Source organism: Capra hircus, chromosome 9 (genome assembly GCF_001704415.2).
Source record: "Capra hircus breed San Clemente chromosome 9, ASM170441v1, whole genome shotgun sequence".
In the NCBI taxonomy this organism is placed as follows: Eukaryota; Metazoa; Chordata; class Mammalia; order Artiodactyla; family Bovidae; genus Capra; species Capra hircus.
In genome coordinates, this window is record NC_030816.1 from 82,776,578 (window position 1) to 82,795,816 (window position 19,239).

The 19,239-nt window shown below is 46.8% G+C and overlaps 1 protein-coding gene across 4 annotated transcripts in view; it reads left to right on the forward strand.

Moving 5' to 3' along the window:
- Positions 1-19,239, forward strand: part of FNDC1 (fibronectin type III domain containing 1) — a 115,048-nt gene that overhangs the window by 641 nt on the left and 95,168 nt on the right. The gene's annotated exons all lie outside the window — the stretch shown is intronic.

A 19,239-nucleotide genomic window follows, 5' to 3' on the forward strand; every position in this document is an offset into this window, starting at 1 on the left:
AAAGAAAAGTGACCTTTCGGCGCTGCGGTAGGACTGAGGGCGATGCTTTCCTTCGCCCAGAATTTTCCCCCCGGGGTATCCTCCTTTTCCTCCTGTTCACCTGCCTCGAGGCACGGATGCCTGGTGTGTGGTGGACGGTTCCCAGGCAGGCAGGACACGTCCACGAGCGCGAGGGGAGAGCCCTGAGCCGCCGCGGGGCGGTCGGGTACCTCGGTGCCCAAGGAGAAGCCCGGCTCTTAGGGTGCATCTCGGTGGGAATTTGGAGCTTGGGAGAGGACTTCTGTCTCGGGAGGAGAGAGGGGAAGCCAGGAGTCGGTTCGGGAGGACCTCACCCTTCCTCTAAGGCCGAGGCTGGGCATGGGGTGGATGCTTTCCTCGGGGGCTGAAACGTGAGCAACTGCTTTTCCGAAAATGCCAGCGCGCTGTGCTCACATTTCTCATAGGTTTCCCGCAGAGAGAGAGACAAGGGTTTTCATCTTCAAGCCGTTGGTGGCCTTTGTTTCCACCTCCTGTACAGGCATTTTCACACGACACTGTGTGGATTTTATTTATGTCATCGGTTTGTAGGAATCCAAGAAATGGACATTTTTGTTGATACTATTCACTCCCAGCTGGGTTATAAAAAATTCAGACGCGATTCCAAGAAGGGCTACTTGCTTGGTGAGACTATTTCGTGTCTCGATTGCTCTCTTACTACAAGTGAAAGGGGGAAAGGGCCACACTGCTTGGTGACTCTTTTTGGTGGGTGCCTCATGTGTGACGCTTGCTTCAGGATTATGCCAAGTGCTGAGATGCCACTTGTTCATAAAAGGCAGTTCCAGCTGTGGGGTTTTTCCTCTCTGTTAGCTACTTCTAGGAAAGCATTGTCTGAATATTTTTTAACAGTATTTTTATCAATAATAAGACTATTTTAAAACCTTTCAACCCCACCCCCTAACCTACAACCCATGGCTTCCCCCCCCCCAAATTAAAATTCTCTGAATGTTGAAAGAGTTTTAGTATCAGAAAGCAGACTGAAACTGGAGCCGGTGCCATGCGGGCATTTTACAGCCTTGAACCTGCTAGACTGCTCTGCCACCTGCTTGATGGGTTACGTTTGAGTGGGTCTGAGGTCCCGGTGGCTTCTGATTGCTCCGGGGACCCAGCTGTGTTCTCTCGCCTCCTGCTCTGTAAATCACTGAGCTGTGGAATGTTGGAGCTGGAACGCTTGCTGGCACTTCTCTCTACTGTGTTGACGTGGGATTTGCAAGAAAATGATGACCAGACTAGAAGCAGACAAAGGAGGACAAGCGTATTTTGAAATGCACATCCACTGCCTTTAAATGATAGAAGGAAAGGAACAGACGTAACCTGCCGAGAGCTCCCCTGTGCTGGGGAAGACATCGGGGTCACAGAATGTATTTCATCTGCTTCTCCGGAAGGCTTCCTGTCTGTCTTGCTGTAATAGCTACAGTCACTGCCCCAGACTTGTACTCTGGGTTATAGCAGGGCTGTGGACACACTGCTTCCTCTCTGGCTCATCTGGTTTAGCAAGCTTCTTGAGTCAGAGCCTCTCCTAGTCCCCAGACCTTTGGGACCAGAATCTCTGTAATGAAATCCCCCAGAGACAGATTCCTAGTGGTGGACCCACCACAGCTCAGAGGAATTTTCTTTAAAGCAGAGATGATTTGCAGGGCATGCTGAAGACCTAAATAAACCCTTCATCTTGATGGTCAATTAAAATGTAAAATGAAATAAGCAAGTGATGCCTTTCACCCCCTCCACCTTCCCTACAATAAAATATAACACAACCATTAAGATTATGATATATATATAAGACAGTTTCCTAGAAACCATATAAGAACACACACACACACACTGTCATATATTTGTAATGGTTATCTTAGTGTGGTTTGGGGTGATTTATTTTTCTTTAAAGCTTGAAGACTCTTTTAGGGAATCCTCAAGGTCAAAGCGATTTTCAAAGTAATACTAAGATACTATTTGCCTTTTTCCACAGTGTTGGTAACTGTGGAGATGGTACAAAAGTTTAGTGGGAAAACTGGTGGTGCTTTAGGGTGAATCTTGGCATTGGTGCTCTCATGAACTCAGGGTCACTGCATCTTTCAGACATGCTAGTTTCAATGAAGAATGTCCTTGGTGCAAGAGTAAAAGTGAGAGATTTTACCAAATCTCTACCCTTGTATGCATGTCTTTTTAATATGCTGTGTGGAGAAATGGGAAAGGCATGATTAATACTTCTTCTGACAGCCCATGTTCATCAGTGAAGTGGAAGTGTTAGTTGCTCAGTCGTGTCTGACTCTTTTTGAGCCCTCCAGGCTCCTCTGCCCAATGGGTTTTCCAGGCAAGAATACTGGAGTGGGTTGCCATTCCCTTCTCCAGGGGATCTTCCTGACCAGGGATTGCACCCATATCTCCTGCACTACAGGCGGATTCTTTACTGTCTGAGCCACCAGGGAAGTTCTTTGGTAATTGTGCAGGAAAGCAGTTGTGATAGTGTGAGGTGTGAACTGAACTAGCTGCTCTTTTTTTATGGAACATCACCTTAAATAATGGGCTGTGAACAAACCCATTATTTTGACTTGGGTCTTTGGCAGACATCTCAAAAAATGAACAAAGGTGGGCTGCTGCTTCTGGTAAAATAACTGCTCATATGTCTTGCCAGTGAGAAAATTTGAGCTGTCAAGTGAAAATTAGAATTTTGCCAAGTCACCGCTAACATCCTAAGCTTGAATGTGTCCCACTATTTTGACAATTTTCTAACAAGATAGCTGGTGATATAAATGATTTTGAAATACTGTGTTATAAAGTGTATCAATGTTTAGATGCTCTGCACAGACAAGGTAAATCCAGGTGACTGATGCACAGTGTTACAAAAACTTGCCTGGGTAAAAGATCCATTGAAGTTCAAAATAGTCCAGTGGATTTTCAGTGTAACAAAATGTGAGAAATTCTTTATATGGTTTCAGATTGTACACTGCAGCTAACCTTTAAGGAACTACTACTTGATGAGTTTTGGTGTAGTATCAAAAACTTTCCAAAATTATCCGTAAGGCTATTGAAATACTTTTCCAATATCTGTATGAGGCCTGATGTGTTTGGGGGACTCCAGCGAAAACAATATACTGCAATAGGTTGCAATTGGATAGGAGATCCCACTGTCCTCCAGTAAAGAGATTTGCCAAAATGCCCCAAATGCCATTCTTCTCATTATTTCTTTTTTATTTTGGAAAACAGTTTATTATAAAATCCAGTTGTTATGATGGCTTGTAATGGTTTACTATTGCTATTTCAACATGAATTAATAGGTATGTAGATTAGCCTCTTCCAGGATTTAATTTCTAGTAAGTAGACATAAATATAACCTCTGTGAGATCCTCATTAATTTAAGCATAGAAAGGAATCTGAGAACAGGAAGTTTGATGGCAACTGGTGTATAGAAAGGAAGTAGGCTCAAATCAAGGTGCGTGGGTGTGTCTCCATGCTGTCGCCCTTCACCTGCCTTGTGACCTCAGGCCAGTTAGTCAGTCCCCATTCAGTTCAGTTCAGTTCAGTCGCTCAGTCGTGTCCGACTCTTTGCAACTCCATGAATCACAGCAGGCCAGGCCTCCCTGTCCATCACCAACTCCCGGGGTTCACGCAGACCCAGTCCCCATTAGACTGAGTAAATGGAAAGATTCCTTCTGCCCCTAGAAGCCCTCATAGGCTCTCCTGTGGCCCAGGCTCCATGCAGCTCTTAGAGTTTCCCTCCTCCTTCTGTCCTCTGAAAGGAGGGGTGAGCTCCCCCTCTCTTTTTATCTTGTGCATTGCACTCCCTCCCCTCAGATGAAAAACTTTGTTTTTTTTTTGTCAACTGAGCACAGAATTCATTAGTAGTGTTTAGAGGTTGTGGTAGAATTGCCGAGCGGTAACTTGTGTCCCTGGAAAGTTATCACCCGTCAGTTCCAGGGTACCATCTTACCAAGACCGTCCCTAGCTCTGTTTAGACCTAAGGGCTCCTTCCCCCAAAACTGGCCTGGTTGGAGATGAGGAGTGGAGGGGTGTATTAGTTTCCGTTCGCTGTTGTAACAAGTTACCACAAACGTAGCAGCTTTAAATAACACACATTTGTTATAGTTCTGGAGGTTAGAAATCTGAAATGGGCCTCACTGGGATAGTCAGGGGTCGTGTTGCTTCTCTGGACTTGAGGGAGAATCCAGTTCTCCTCACCCTCTCCAGCTTCTAGAGGTGCTGAGATCCTCAGCGGGTGGCCTCTCCAGCAATGACCTCACTCTGTTTGCATCCACGCATCACCTTCTCTGACCTTCATGCTCCCTCTTTTGCTCATAGAGACCCTTGGGATTCCATTGGATGGTCCTTAACTTACTCACATGTGCAAAGCTGATTTTGCTGTGCGAGGTCATGCATTCACAAGTTCTGGGGATTTGGGTATGCACGTTTTGGGGGGGCATTATTCTGCTACTGCATGGAGTGAGAGTGGGAGGAGGTGATTAGATGCAGAGATTTCAGGAAAGTCTCCATGACTTTGCTGATAAGAAGCAGATCCTTTTTATTGGTCCCTTTAGAATTTAGGAGTTTCTTGAGTTACAATAAAACTTCTTATCAGAAGGTTTCATTTCAGTTAGAAAATATGGGGGTCAGTATTTAAATATATGAAGGAAGAGAAAAGACTATATATGTATATGTAATCAGATGTTTAGCTATAGAATATATATGTTAGGATACACCTGAAATTGAAAACTTGGCTGCCTTTGGGGAGGACTGGGTAACTGGGGGATGGGGATGGATATTTCATTATTTTAGTAGACAAGTTAGAGCATTTGGAATCAGGGAGATACTGGTTAAACATATGGCAAACATCCTTTTTTCCTTCTAAGATGTTATACTTGTCTTTTCCTTTTTTAAAATCTTTTATTTTTAATATATATTTTAAATTTTTTCTCTCTCTCTCCCTCTCTCTCTCTCTCTCTCTCTCTCTATATATATATATATATATATATATATATATATGTCCTTGTCTTAGTTACAAAGAAGATGGATTTAATTTAATTTGGGGGAATTGTGTTACTATTATCATCTTATTAAGGAAAGTTCTCCAGTATGGATCAGATGGTTAAAACTTAGAAATTTTGAATAAGGAATTTTTGTGGCCCTGAGTATTAGGTGACGTCATGTGGAAGACATTTTTTTTTCTCCCAGTTTCTTCCCTTTTCGGCTCCCGGCCTGGCGCACGGCAGTGTTTGCGGCCCACGGCCCTTAGAGGGCGCTCCGGGCCTTCCCGCCGCGCGGCGCTGCCCGCGGGCCCCTCGCTTTGCGGCCCCAGTGGTTGGGGGGCTTTATAGAACACACGTTCAGTTACCTGCTTTGGTTTTCCCTTAGTGTTTTGCTTTTTTTTTTTTTTTCATTTCTGCTACTCACTGGAGCTTCCTTCAGATATTAACCTAGGAAGGACACATCACTCCTTGTGATGCCTGCAAGTTAGCAATTTTCACCTGACTGCTGGTGAGAAAGAACCAGGGGCCGTGGTTCCAGCAGCTGGAGGATGGGTGAGAACCCTGGACCCCGTAGGGTGGTGCCTGCCTTCTGGGTGCTGGAAGTCATTTTTGAGTGAGCTTTAGTGAAACTGTCTCTCTCAATATCCATCCCCCTCCATGCTCTGTGGATTCTTTTTGTATTCAGGGACACTGATGCAAATCCTAAGATGGGTTTAATAAGTGCACCGAAATAGTTCAGTTCAGTTCAGTCGCTCAGTCGTGTCCGACTCTTTGCCATCCCATGGACCACAGCACGCCCGCCAAGCCTGCCTGTCCATCATCAACTCCCGGAGTTCACTCAGACTCATGTCCATTGAGTCAGTGATGCCATCCAGCCATCTCATCCTCTGTTGTCCCCTTCTCCTCCTGCCTTCAATCTTTCACAGCATCGGGTCTTTTCCAATGAGTCGATTCTTTGCATCAGGTGGCCAAAGTATTGGAATTTCAGCTTCAGCATCAGTCCTTCCAATGAATATTCAGGACTGATTTCCTTTAGGATTGGCTGGTTGGATCTCCTTGCATTCCGAGGGACTCTCAAGAGTCTTCTCCAACACCATAGTTCAAAAGCATCAATTCTTTGGCACTCAGCTTTCTTTATAGTCCAACTCTCACATCCATACATGACTACTGGAAACACCATAGCTTTCACTAAACGGACCTTTGTTGGCAAAGTAATGTCTCTGCTTTTAAAGATGCATTTCAGGGTTAGAAGGTCATTTTACGTGGCCAGATGGTTGGTCCAAGCCAGCAAACGTGGGTTGCGGCTGCACCTGTGTGGCTTGTGGGAAAAGGGTGGACAGTGGGTCCCTGCGCCCCCCATGCTGTGGCTGGAACCAGTTAGCATCATGATAAGCAATCTGAGCAGCTGTGCAACCACAGCTCCTAATTTGAGATGACTCTACGTTTGTTTGCCTGTGCACCCACCAACACTCACCACAGCTGGACTTCCCAGGGGTGGGCAGGGCCAAAGAGGCCGGAGAGCTGAGGGGGCACGTGTGGTCTCCTGGGAGCTCAGAGGAAAACCCCAGCCCAGGCCAGGTCAGGCGAGGGCGGCCGGGGCACATGGGCCCCGTGAGCTGCTGTCTGAACCCGGCCAGGGTGCCTGTTAACACCGATGGGTTCTTTGGGGCAACAGAGGGGAAAGCGGCCAGCACCATCTCCTGAGGGCAGTACCACCTCATCCTCGTAGAGTTTTATAAAAATAAAATCCTCTGCTGAGAAGGCTCAGCCTGTCTGCTCTGGCGATGGCCTGGCTGTGTGGTTGTCGCCTGCGGCTCCCTCCTAGCACGTGGAGCGCGGAGGTGAGGCTGTCCCACTGAAGCTGGGATGGGGGTGGGTGGGTGCAGGGTGGGGGTGTGGGAGTGAAGGGGGTGGAGGGGCTTATTGTGCTCGCTGTGGGTCAGTTTAAAGAAAGCTTTAAGGGATTGTTGCCCTAGACAAAAATGTCAGGGCTGAATGGGACTGTACCCGGTGTCACCAATGGGTGGGCAATTTAGGGGGTGACTGTCAGTTCAGAGTTTGCATGTTCTTACCCAATGACTTTCCATCCTCATCTGTCTGTAAGTGCTTCTCTTATCTTGTTCGTATGTTCATCTGCATCATGTTTTAAAGGGAAATAACCTATTATTCTTAATGAATCTTATGAAGTCACATTTTTCTCACAATCTACTTCCTGTTCACTCATAGTGTATGATTAAAACAAGCTGTGAGTTTCACCTATATTTCATAAACTCATATCTTACAGGCATCTATGCTTAATGCTTCATACTGTTTGTTTTTATTGTGCTTTATGGCAGATTACAATAAGGCTTTGGACGACATTATAGGTGTAAAAGATTCTTTTTTTTAAATGGTTTTTTGAAGTTTTTATTTTCAGGGAGTTGTAGATTTCCTTTGCAACTGTAAAAAGTGATGCAGAGAGCCAGTGACCGTCCCCCGGTTTCTCCCCCAGGTAACATCTTGCAAGGCCACAGCGCACTGCCCTAGGTGGGCAGCTGATGTTGGTGCCATGTGTCAACTTTATCCAGCGTGCACCAGTGTCATGTGCTTTTGTGTGTGTGTGTGTGTGTGTGTGTGTGTGTGTGTGTGTGTAATTTCACCAGACATGTAGCCTGTGAGATCACCACAGTCGAGATACAGAACCGTTCCATCAGAAAGACCCCCTCCCACTCCTCTTTGGCAGCCATGCCCACCTCCCTTCTTCCCCCCTTCTTGGCAACCACCAATCCATTCTCCATCTTTGTAATTTTGCCATTTCAAGAATGTCATATCAGGGACTTTCCTGACAGTCAAGTGATGAAGGCTCCATGTTTCCACTGCAGGGAGTTCTGGAGGGGGGTCTAATCCCTTGTTGGGGAACTAAGATCCCTAGCTGTGTGCATACTGTGTGGCATGACCAAAAAAGAAAAGTCACATCATATCAATGGACTTGTATATATAACCTTTTGAGATTGGCAAAAGCCTGTTTTTAAAAAGTATATGTGTTAGCCCTTTCTGCTTGAGATCACAGCAGTTAGTTTGCCCATACTTCTGTGTGTACTTGGATACTCGGTAAGGAATCTGGCGTGGCGGGGGGTGGGGGGGGCCATGCCCACCCTGGTCCACGCCATCGTACCCAGATTACTGCAGTAACCTTCTCACTGGTTCCCCTGCTCCTGCCCTCTCCCCTTACACTCCGTTTTCAACCCCCACCCCCCAGCACAGTGTTTCTCATGATGCATGAAGTCACATAACCTTCTCTCTCTCTCAGATAGAAAACCAATTCCGAGCAAGTGTTCGAGGCTACACATAATCGTCTTCCACACCAGGCCCTCCCTCACCTTCAGCATCCATCCCCGAGCCTCCTTGCTGGCTCCTTGTGTGCTAGGTACCCCCCCAGCCCCAGGGCCTTTGCACTTGCTGTTCCATTGGCCTGAACAACTGTCCATAAACACATATGGGATATCCCTCATTGTCTTTAGGTTCTTTGTGGGATATCATCTTCTCACGAGGTCTCACCTGACCACACCCCACCATTTAACAGTGTAATCTTACCCCTACCCTGCACCGCTTCTTATCCCAGCTTTATTTTTCTCCATAACCTCTGTCTCTACCTGAGAGTGTGTGTATTTCACGTGTGTGGTGGTAATTCCCTGTCTTCCTCCTCTGGAACCAAAGCTCCGTGATCATATGATGTTAGGTCAGTTTTGTTCACTGAAGTCTCCCCATTGCCTGGAATGCTGTCTGGAAATAGGGGGTGCTTAGTGAATATTCACTGAATGATCGGATGTGCTTTCTTTGGTAGTAATTACCTATGACATTTGTTGTTTGTTGTTCAGCCGCTCAGTCATGTCCGACTCTGCGACCCCATGGACTGCAGCACATCTGGCTTCCCTGTCCTTCACCATCTCCCGTACTTTGCTCAAACTCATGAGCTGGTGATGCCATCCAACCATCTCATCCTCTGTCGCCCCCTTCTCCTGCCTTCAATCTTTCCCAGGGTCTTTTACATGGTCAGTATACTCATTTACTAGTCCAAATGGCAACCCACTCCAGTACTCTTGCCTGGAAAATCCCATGGACTGAGGAGCCTGGTAGGCTACAGTCCATGGGGTCGCAAAGAGTCAGACACGATTAAGTGACTTCACTTCACTTCACTTCACTTCACTTCCAGGGAATATTCAGGATTGATTTCCTTTAGGATAGACTGGTTTGATCTCCTTGCCATCTAAGGGACTCTGAGGAGTCTTCTCTAGCACCACAGTCTGAAAGCACCCGTTCTTCGGTGCTCAGCCTTCTTTATGGTCCAGCTCTCACATCCACACGGCATTACTGGGAAAACCACGGCTTTGACTCTATGGACCTTTGTCAGCAAAGTGATGTCTCTGCTTTTTAATATGCTGTCCAGGTTGGTCATACTTTTCTTCCAAGGAGCAAGTGTCTTTGAATTCCGTGGCTGCAGTCACCATCTGCAGTGATTTTGGAGTCCAAGAAAATGAAGTCTGTCACTGCTTCTGCCTTTTGTGAGTGTTGACCTGACGCCAGCTCAGTGTGTAGGCTGGGGGGTGTGGGGCGGGTGCGTGCGTCCCTCTCACCTGAACCAGTGGGCTTTGAGGAGTGCTCGCTTGTGTTGGAAGCCCCACCTGTGGTGAGAGTGAAGAACTTTATTTACATGGTGGTTGTTGTTTAGTCACTAAGCGGTGCCCAATTCTTTGCGACCTCATGGACTGCAGCACACCAGGCCTCCTTGTCTTTCACCATCTCCTGGAGCTTGCTCAAACGCATGTCTGTTGATTTGGTGATGGCATCCAACCATCTCATCCTCTCCGTCCCCTTCTCCTCCTGCCTTCAATCTTTCCCCGCATCAGGGTCTTTTACATGGTAGATACACTCATTTCCTAGGGCTGCCAGGACAAGGGGCCACAATCTGCATGGCCCTTTAAACAACAGAAGTTTATTCTTCCATAGGTCTGGAGACTAGAAGTCTGAAATCTGCAGGGCAAGGTGGTACTCTTTCTGAAGGCTCTAGGGAAGAATCCTTCCTTTCCTTAGCTTCAGGAGATTTCCAGAATCCTTGGTGTTTCCTGGCTTGTGGATGCATCACTCCATCGGTCTCTCTCGTCATGTGGTGTTCTCCCTGTGTGTCGTCTTATGAGGATATTGGTCATATGGAATCAAGGCCAACCCTAGTCAAGCATGATTCCATCTTAATGTGATTACATCTGCAAAAAACTGTTTCTAAATCCCATCCACAGGTCCTGGGTGTTAGGACCCAACACATCTTTCTGGAGAACACAGTTCAACCCACGACATGTGGAATGCCTACATACCAACACGATTCCTTTTCAGTAGGTGAAAGAATTCACAGGGCCTCCGACACTGGCCTGGAGCTGAGACGTGGGCAGACACGAGTCACTGTGTTGCATTGTGTGCCGAGCTGTGAACCCAGAGCTTCAAACACCCACACACATTCAGTGAGCCGCATCCATAGATCCAGCCTGGCTACAGCCTTCATTCATAAAGTCAGTGATTAAACAGTTAACTCAGGGAAGTCCCCTGAGATGGAAATGGCAACCACTCCAGTGTTCTTTCCCGGAGAATTCCATGGACAGAGGAGCCTGGTGGGCTACAGTCCATGGGGTCACAAAGAATTGGACACGACTGAGTGACTTTCACTCCCTCACTCAGGTCTCCTATGGACAAGTAACTCTGCTCGGCTCTAAGGTGCAGGCTATAAAGACTTATTAAAGGAGCTGGAATTGCTGTAACAATAAATAACGGCATCCAGTGTGATCAGTAGCAATATAAGATCATCTAGTACTTTCTAACGACTTCCACCTGCCAGAGAGTGTTAAGTTCTGAGTGTTTTTACACTGATGTGCCTAGAATTGTAAGAGTGACAAGTGAGTGAAGTCGCTCAGTTGTGTCGGACTCTTTGCGACCCCATGGATTGTAGCCTACCAGGCTCCTCTGTCCATAGGATTTTCCAGCCAAGGGTACTGGAGTGGGTTACCATTTCCTTCTCCAGGGGATCTTCCCAACCCAGGTATCAAACCCTGGTCTCCCACATTGCCGGCAGATGCTTTACCATCTGAGCCACCAGGGAAGGTTGACAAGGGGAACCACCAAATTTGTCCGAGGACTTGGCCTGGTGGCTCCACTTTGAAGTTGATGCAGTCCACGTTATTTTCCTGTGTAGTAAAAGTTGGGATGTGTGACTGTCTTTTATCTGGGTTGTGTTCCCTAGTGGAGATGTTTAGGTGGCAGCCTGGCTTTCCCAGCGTGTCTGACTCCCTGACACTCTTTGTGTCACGGAAAGCCACCAGGTTATCTTTCTAACCATCCCTCGGCCCTGCTGCTTTTAATACCATTTTCTATGTGCTTCCCTGGTGGCTCAGCTGGTAAAGACTTGGCCTGCAATGTGGGAGACCTGGGTTCGATCCCTGGGTTGGGAAGATCCCCTGGAGAAGGGAAAGGCTACGCATTCCAGTATTCTGGCCTGGAGAATTCCACGGACTGTATAGTCCATGGGGTTGCAAAGAGTTGGACACAACTGAGCGACTTTGACTTCACTTCACTACCCTACCCAACAATTTCTTTTGATTATTTTCTAATAGACTGGGAGGGTTGAAGCATCTTCTTATGTTGAATAACTCTCAGAATCCACAAATGTACCTACGGATATCAACGCAAACCACAGTGAAGGGGAAGAGAAAAGAGGGACAGAGACTATGATGCCCCCTGCCTGAGACCTGGGCCGATCCTGTCTTACAGTTGTCATGACGACGCTTGGACTCTAACACCCAGGAAGGAAGACCTCTGGGAGACGAGACATGGCTAATGTCTGAGCGTGTTGTGTGTCTCTCTTTTGTCTCAGAGATCCCATGAGAGGTCTCTGGGGTGAGTTCCACAGGGTCCACTGATGCTCTGAAGTAGTAATGAGTTTTCGTTTCACGGAACAATTCAGGAACATTCTGAGGGATAAAGGGCAGACTGGATGAGAGTTTTAAGAGATTCGGTTCAGTTCAGTCACTCAGTCGTGTCCGACTCTTTGTGACCTCGTGGACTGCAGCATGCCAGGCCTCCCTGTCCATTGCCAACTCCCAGAGTTAACTCAAACGCAATGTCCATTGAGTCAGTGATGCCATCCAACCATCTCATCCTCTGTAGTCCCCTTTTCCTCCTGCCCTCAATCTTTCCCAGCATCGGGGTATTTTCAAATGAGTCAGTTCTTCACATCAGGTGGGCAAACATTTAAGAGATTAAATGTCCTCTTAGAATTCAAGCTGTGGAGAGCAGTGGCCAGTGCTCCACTCATGGGAACCCTGAGGCCACACTTTGTTCTCCGGTCCTCCCAGCCCGGGGAGGATTTTCTGACCCTTGATAATGTATATTGTTAGTTGCACTCAGCTGGTGTTCCACGTCGGACGTCCTTGTTCCTCTTCTCAGATGCCCGCAGGGTGCTGCCCTCAGGAGGCTGAACGCCTCTGCCTTTCGTGCATCTCTGTGATTGCCCCTCTTGTATCCCAGGGCAGCGCCTTGCTTAGTAATCCCATGTCACCCAGTCGACACAGTCATAGCTGTTTACCTTTGAAGGTGGGCTTCCCCGTTGGCTCAGTGGTAAACAAATCTGCCTGTCAGTGCCGGAGACGTGGGTTTGACCACTGGGTCAGGAAGTTCCCCTGGAGGAGGAAATGGCAACCTGCTCCAGTGTTCTTGCCTGGAGAATCCCACGGTCCATAGGGCCACAAAGAGTCAGACATGACCTGAGCGACTGAGCATGCAAGCACCTTTAAGGCGGGGGAACCTGTTGGGGTTTGACTGGGGAGAACCATCTAGTCATGGGAAGGACTGAAGACTATTTTAGACACATCAGTGATAGGCAGACTGAATAGGGGAGATGGGATTAGATGACCCAACTCTCCAGATTTAAAAATTCTAGTAAGTACATTCTGTGAATTAATTCCCAAGAATGAGGAAGGTGAAAACCCAAGGCCCAGTGATGCTCTCTGAGGAGGGAGCATTGGCCCAGAGCCCAGGTACTGGGAATCCTGCTGGGTCATTTTCTTTTGGGTTGAAATTGGTGACATCAATCCTGTGGCTCTTCTTCCTTCATCTCATATTGTTGAGTGCATTGTGATTTTCTTTCACATTTTATTCTCACATCAATCCTTTGAGGGTAGCCGTAACAAAGGAAGAAATTAAGTGTAATATTTTCAGAGTGAAACCTCAGTGGCATATTTGCTTGGTTTGGGGCTTTAAATAGGGAATATATATAGTTGTGTTCAGTCATGTCTGACTCTTTGCAGCCGCATGGACTGTAGCCTGCTAGGCTCCTCTGCCTATGGAATTTTCCAGGCAAGAATACTGGAGCGGGTTGCCATTTCCTACTCCAGGGGATCTTCCCCACCCAGGGATTGAACCTGCATCTCTTGCATCTCCTGTGTTGGCAGGTGGATTCTTTACCACTAGCACCACCTGGAAAGCGCTTGAATAGGGTGGGCATGTCCTATTTACAAGTGGAGAAAAATGGGCTCTTCTCTGCCTTTACTTGACACTGATGGATATTCACTTCTTCTTGAAAATCTCTCTACCCATGTTTGCCATGATACAACCTGAATCCTGGTTCTCTATTTTATCACTAATATTTCAGATTTGAAACAACTTTGAGTCATCTTTTAGACATCAGTGTTCTTTGGGTTCCATCAGAGATGCTAAGTAGACGGTTGAATAACCCTGATGCTCAGAGGAGAAGCCATTTGGGAACCATCAGCACATGAATGGGGTTTTCAATCCTGGGACTGGATGTGCTAACTTAGAGAAGGCCCTAGAAGTGCATGCAGAGAAGAGAGTGGTCCAGAGCGGGACTTGGAAGCACTTGAACGTTTGAGTCCTGGCAAAGAGGGAGGAGTTGAGAAAGGAGACCAGCGATGGGGAAGAGAAACCAGGGAGCAGGGTGCCCTAGAAGGCGGGAGACTGTGGGGCTGGAGGACAGGAGAGGTGCTTTCAGGAGGAGCATCATTCATGTGGTTGGAAGTAGGGTAAGTCCGGGACCAGGAACGAGGATTCAGCAGCGTGAGGTCCTCCTGACGCTGACAAGAGCTCGCTCAGTGCAACGAGCTCTCATGTCTCCGTGAATTCAGCGTCCACTGATGACTTTCAGTCTCATACCTTCGGCTCTGACTTCTCTCCTGGGCTCCATTTATTCCTTGCAGCCACAGCCAGGGCTGAGAGGCAACCAGACGCAGTAGGCAGAGCGTGGTCTGTGGTTTCAGATACGCCTGGCTGTGACCACCATCACTTTGTAGCTGTGTGCCCTCGGCAAGTCACTCAACTCTCTAAGACTCAGGTCTTTCGTTTTTGTTTTTGGTGGTGCTGGGTCTTTGCTGCGGCGTGGTGGGCTTTCTCCAGTTGCATCATGCGGCTCCCCAGGTGGCTCAGTGGGGAAGAATCCATCTGCCAAGCAGGAGACACGGGCTCGATCCCTGAGTCGGGATCGAGGGGGCGGAAATGACAACCCACTCCAGTGTTCTTGCCTGGGAGATGCCAAGGACAGAGGAGCCTGGTGGGTTACAGTCCACTGGGTCGCAAAGACTCTGACACGACTTGAGCAACTTAGCCTGCATGTATGAACTCTTTTTAGCCACCTGTGGATCCCCAGTGCAGAGCTCAGAATCTGACTCCTAGTAGGTACTCAGTAAATATCTGTTGCAGAAGTAAATGCAATGGCTGGCCTTAGCGGGCAGGTAACCTGCGTTCCTTACCTTTCTCCTCCTTTACTGCTGACTCTAATTTTCCCTTTTCACCAATGGTCCTGCTGCAGTGCTTGAACTGTTTGCTTATTGGCTGTGTTGTGAATGTTTTCATCTCCACTGCTAGTTTATTTCCCTCTAAATCCATTCATAACCAGTAAGCTATTATCTGAAATATTAAAAGATTTTAAATGCGAAAATATATTTTAAAAAGTGATTATCCTCAGCCATCTGGGTTGTCACTGGATCTGTGCAGCTGGCTTCTGGTCCTGTCAGCTTCAGTCACCCTGTTTTATACCTTCCTCTCCATAGCGTTTTCTTGGCCTCTCTTCTAAGGCTATTTTTTAGGGAGCTCTGAGTAAGATGAGTGGTGATTTTAGCGACAGTAATGCCCAAGTATTTAACATAGTTAGACAATGACTTTCACATTTTGGGACAAGGAATGAATTTTCAAGGAGTTTTTTTTGGCTGGTGTGTCAAGCAGTTTGTAGTAGGCTGAATTTAAGCTGGACCAGCAAACAATGATTATTCTTTAAGAAACTATTTCTCAGCCGCGAACTGAATTTGAAGAATGTGCAAAAGATCCCACAAAAACCTGAGAAGGACTGGTTTCTGGGTTTCTGCTGCTGGTCAAGAGCAGGCAGGAGTCCTGTATTCCCTTCTCTTGCCTAGGCATTTTCTTTTCAGGGTGCTTTGTTTTCTTACGGTTGTCATAAATAAGTGTATCTATGAAATTCCTCCCATTTCTTTTCCCTAAACCATTCTGGGGGCTTCTCTGGTGGCTCAGCGGTAAAGAATCCACCACCAGTGCAGAGGACACTGGTTTCAGAGATCAGTTCAATCCCTGGGTCAGCAAGATCCCCTAGAGAAGGAAATGGCAACCCACTCCAGTATTCTTGCCTGGGAAATCCCATGGTCAGAGGAGCCTGGCGGGCTACAGTCCACAGGGTCGCAGAGTCGGATACGACTGAGCGACTAAACTTTTACTTTCATTGCACACATGGCGTTGTCCCTGTAAGAGGACATGACTGAGCAACCAAACTACCACCATCAAACCATTCTGGAAAGTTGGTGGTTTCGATGGGAAAATTCTTGTTTTTGTCTTGAAACAGTAGCTTTTGCTTACATTGCTTCCTGAATAAAATGGCCAAGGGCTGTAAAACCTTAACTACTAATGATCAAGTTCTGCCAGCTCTGCTGGTTCAGTTCACTCTAATTTCTGGCTGCCTCAGTGTCCTTACTCAAGTCCGTGGCATACTGACAAATAAAGCATTGACATTGTCAAAATCAAATTCCTGGAGTGGATCCCTGAAAAACAACAAACAGGAAGAAATTAAAGTTAAAACAAAGAAGCTTTCATTTAGAAATTAAGAGAAAAAAGTGATTTGTTTTTATGGACCCAGATAGGATGTTATCAAGGAGCAATGAATCAGGCTGCTAATGACATGATATCTGGTGAGCAGTGGCTAAACAGGTTAAGGAATCGTTTATCTTACTCACCAATAAACTCAGGAGCAGAGAGGCTCACAGGGACCCAGTATTTTCACTTGGCCACTGCAGGCCAGGTCGTCATTCTCAGACTTGTCACTTGGTTGATGCCACAAGATGGCTGCGGCATCTCCAGGTATCGTATCGACATCCCAAGGCGGGATTAATGGAGGAAGATACAGAAGGAAAAAGCACATGACAGCAGGTCTTGACCTTTTTTTTTGTTTTTAATTGCTTTCCTGGAAGTGGCAGCAGTAACTTCCTCTTAAGTGTCATTGGCTTGAATTGACCACATGGCCACCCCTAGCTACAAGGGAAGCTGAAGGGTCATGAATATTTTGTATCCTCGCCTCTGCTGTAGAAGATGGTGAGAGAGGAAGAAGAAGCTGGGCATGGCTCCTTGGTACCCAACCCACAATGTCTGCGCAGCAGCTTCTGAATTCAGTGAAGACTGCTAAGCTGTTCTTAATTAGCTGGGAAACTTGGCTCGCCTGGGACTAGTAAAAAATTCAACTTAAAACATCTCAGAAAACATCTTGAGGGCAAAGGCAGATTCATTTTAAGAGCGCCCTTTGGGCTTGAGTATTTGACTTTAGCTTTGCCACTTGCTGTTTGTCTTGAAGCAGAATTCTTTGCTGCTTCACTTTTTGTGTGCTTTTCTGCTCTGTTGGTATTCCCCAAGGTGGCAGTGGGGCGAGGGGAGGGGAAGAAAGAAAGAAGATGATGGAGAGGAATAAAATGAGGTTAAACTAGATTAGCAAAATATTCTCACTTTCTCTCGTCACCCGTTTTCCTCCAAAGACAAACAACCAAGAATCTACAACATTCTAAGCAAACTTTGTTCACTGGGAGCTGTTAACCGTTGAGGTGATGAGAGAGTGCTTGAATGACACGCCTTGTTTACCAGCATCAGAGGACTGTGGCTGTGTCAAGGGTGCAAGTGGCCTTGGGTGGGAGGTTGGGGACCAAGGAGAAAGCCCTGCCAATGTGACATCAGGCTCTTCCCCTGAGAAGTCCTCAAGTGCCCACAGGAGTGCCTGGCAGCCTCGAGCACAACCAGCTTGCATTCAGCCCCCAAGGGGAATAGTTTCCCAAAGCCGAGTGTGAGGACCTGCTCTGTCCATGACACAAGGCCTCCTGAAGCTGGTCCAGTGTGGAGGACGTTTGCACAGGGATGGATGCCCTTGGCACTGACAGTCCAAAGGGAATGGGAAAGGACATAGACAAACTCTTACTTAAGGATCAGCCAGTGACTTGAATTTTGAGATTTGGAGGCTTCACTATTTGGCTTCTTTGAGCTGAGGGAGAAAAAATGTGATTCACAATTGTCTGCAGTGACCATCTCGTGCCCTTATAAGCACAGTGGCATGTATGCAAGTGAGTTTAGCTTTTTCGTCTGAATAAAATGATGCATTGTTGTTATCAAAATACTAGAAGATGCCCAAAGGGGCTGGGGTCTCAAGTTTAGCAGAGGCCATGGGTGAGATGAGTAGCAGGACGCGGCTGGCCCCTCTGGTCATTAGGAAACCCGGCCAGGGGCTTCAGACACACATAAGAGTTGTCTGGGCCATTTGGAATCTCCTAGCTTCTCCGTTTACACCCTCACCAGGTAACTATGATGGGACATATTTGCCATATTTGAGGGCATGGGGTGGAATCCAGTAAGTCACCGTGACCTGGAGAAGTCGCCTGGGTTTTGAAGACCATGAACCGAGGTTAAAGTCTGGAGATCCTCGGTCGCCCTTGATTTCCTGAGGAACTTGGGACATCTGCTTGCCTTGGTGTTTCTCTCTGCAGGAGGCCGGCATTGTGTGGTTCCCAAGGGGCCATCAAAGGTTCTGTTGGCAGAGCTCTTTCAGCTCCCTGGAGTGTTTTTAAGTTTAAAGACTCCAATGACCTAGAGTTTGGTTTCACTTTTTATTGCAGCTCTCCCTCGAGAACCATGCCAACTGTGGGGACACTTTAATGGAACCCCATGCCTAGCGTGAAATGTCAGAAGAGGAGCCAGGCCATTATTTTAATACCCAGCCTCTGTCTACCCAGCCCCAGCTTTCCAGGTGGAAAGCTCAATCAACCATCTGTCAATTTTACTAGCATTGGTCTTACTTCCCACAGTTGCAAAACACCATGTACACCCCGCTCCTCTTTTTTTTTTTTTTTGGAGGGAAGGTTCCTAACTATTTGACAAATAGAATTCCAATATTCATTTGAAAAATTATTTAAAACTCAGTCATTTTGGTGTTTGCCCACACATTGCCAACCATCTGGATATTTCTGCATTTCTGGGTGGATATTCCTGTGCTGTTTGGGATCTTATGGATAATTTTTGGATTTTTCCAATCTTCCTCGGAATCATAGTCAGATTTGTAGATCATGTTGCTTCTTCCCCCAAGCTACACTGCACTTCAGTACATCATAACCTTTCTTGGCATATCGATGGGATTTTTGGTCAAACATTCGTGGTTACACTGAGATTTGTGTTTTCTTCATTTCAGAGTCTGGGAACTATTTGGCGGTTTCCAGTGGAAAGTCAGAATTGAATTTCAAACAAAGAAGCAGTAGGGAGACTTACATAAACATGAAGGTTTTAGTGCATTAAAGAGCAATCCTTGGTATATTTAAGAAATAATTTTACCATTTTGGGGTTTTTAGGGACCGGTTTATTTCACAAGCTCTTAACATTCTTTTGGGGGTTTTCTCCATAACCAGGGTTGTCCCCTCCTACTCCTCCGCCTCCCCTGCCGGACTGGGTGGGCTGCAGGGAGCTCTTAGCTGAGAATGGCAGCCATTCCTGGCTGGTATTTGCCTTCATGTCTTTGGGCGTGTCTCCACTGGCAGCCTTTTGTGACTAAATGTACTGGCTGCCGGGGTAGCTTCAGAAAGTTATTTTTGACTTCCATAGAAGATTTTGATTAATAGGCTCTTAATCCATTAGGTTCTGACTGCAAGTGGCGAAAGCCCAACTTGAACTAATTTAAATCCCAGAA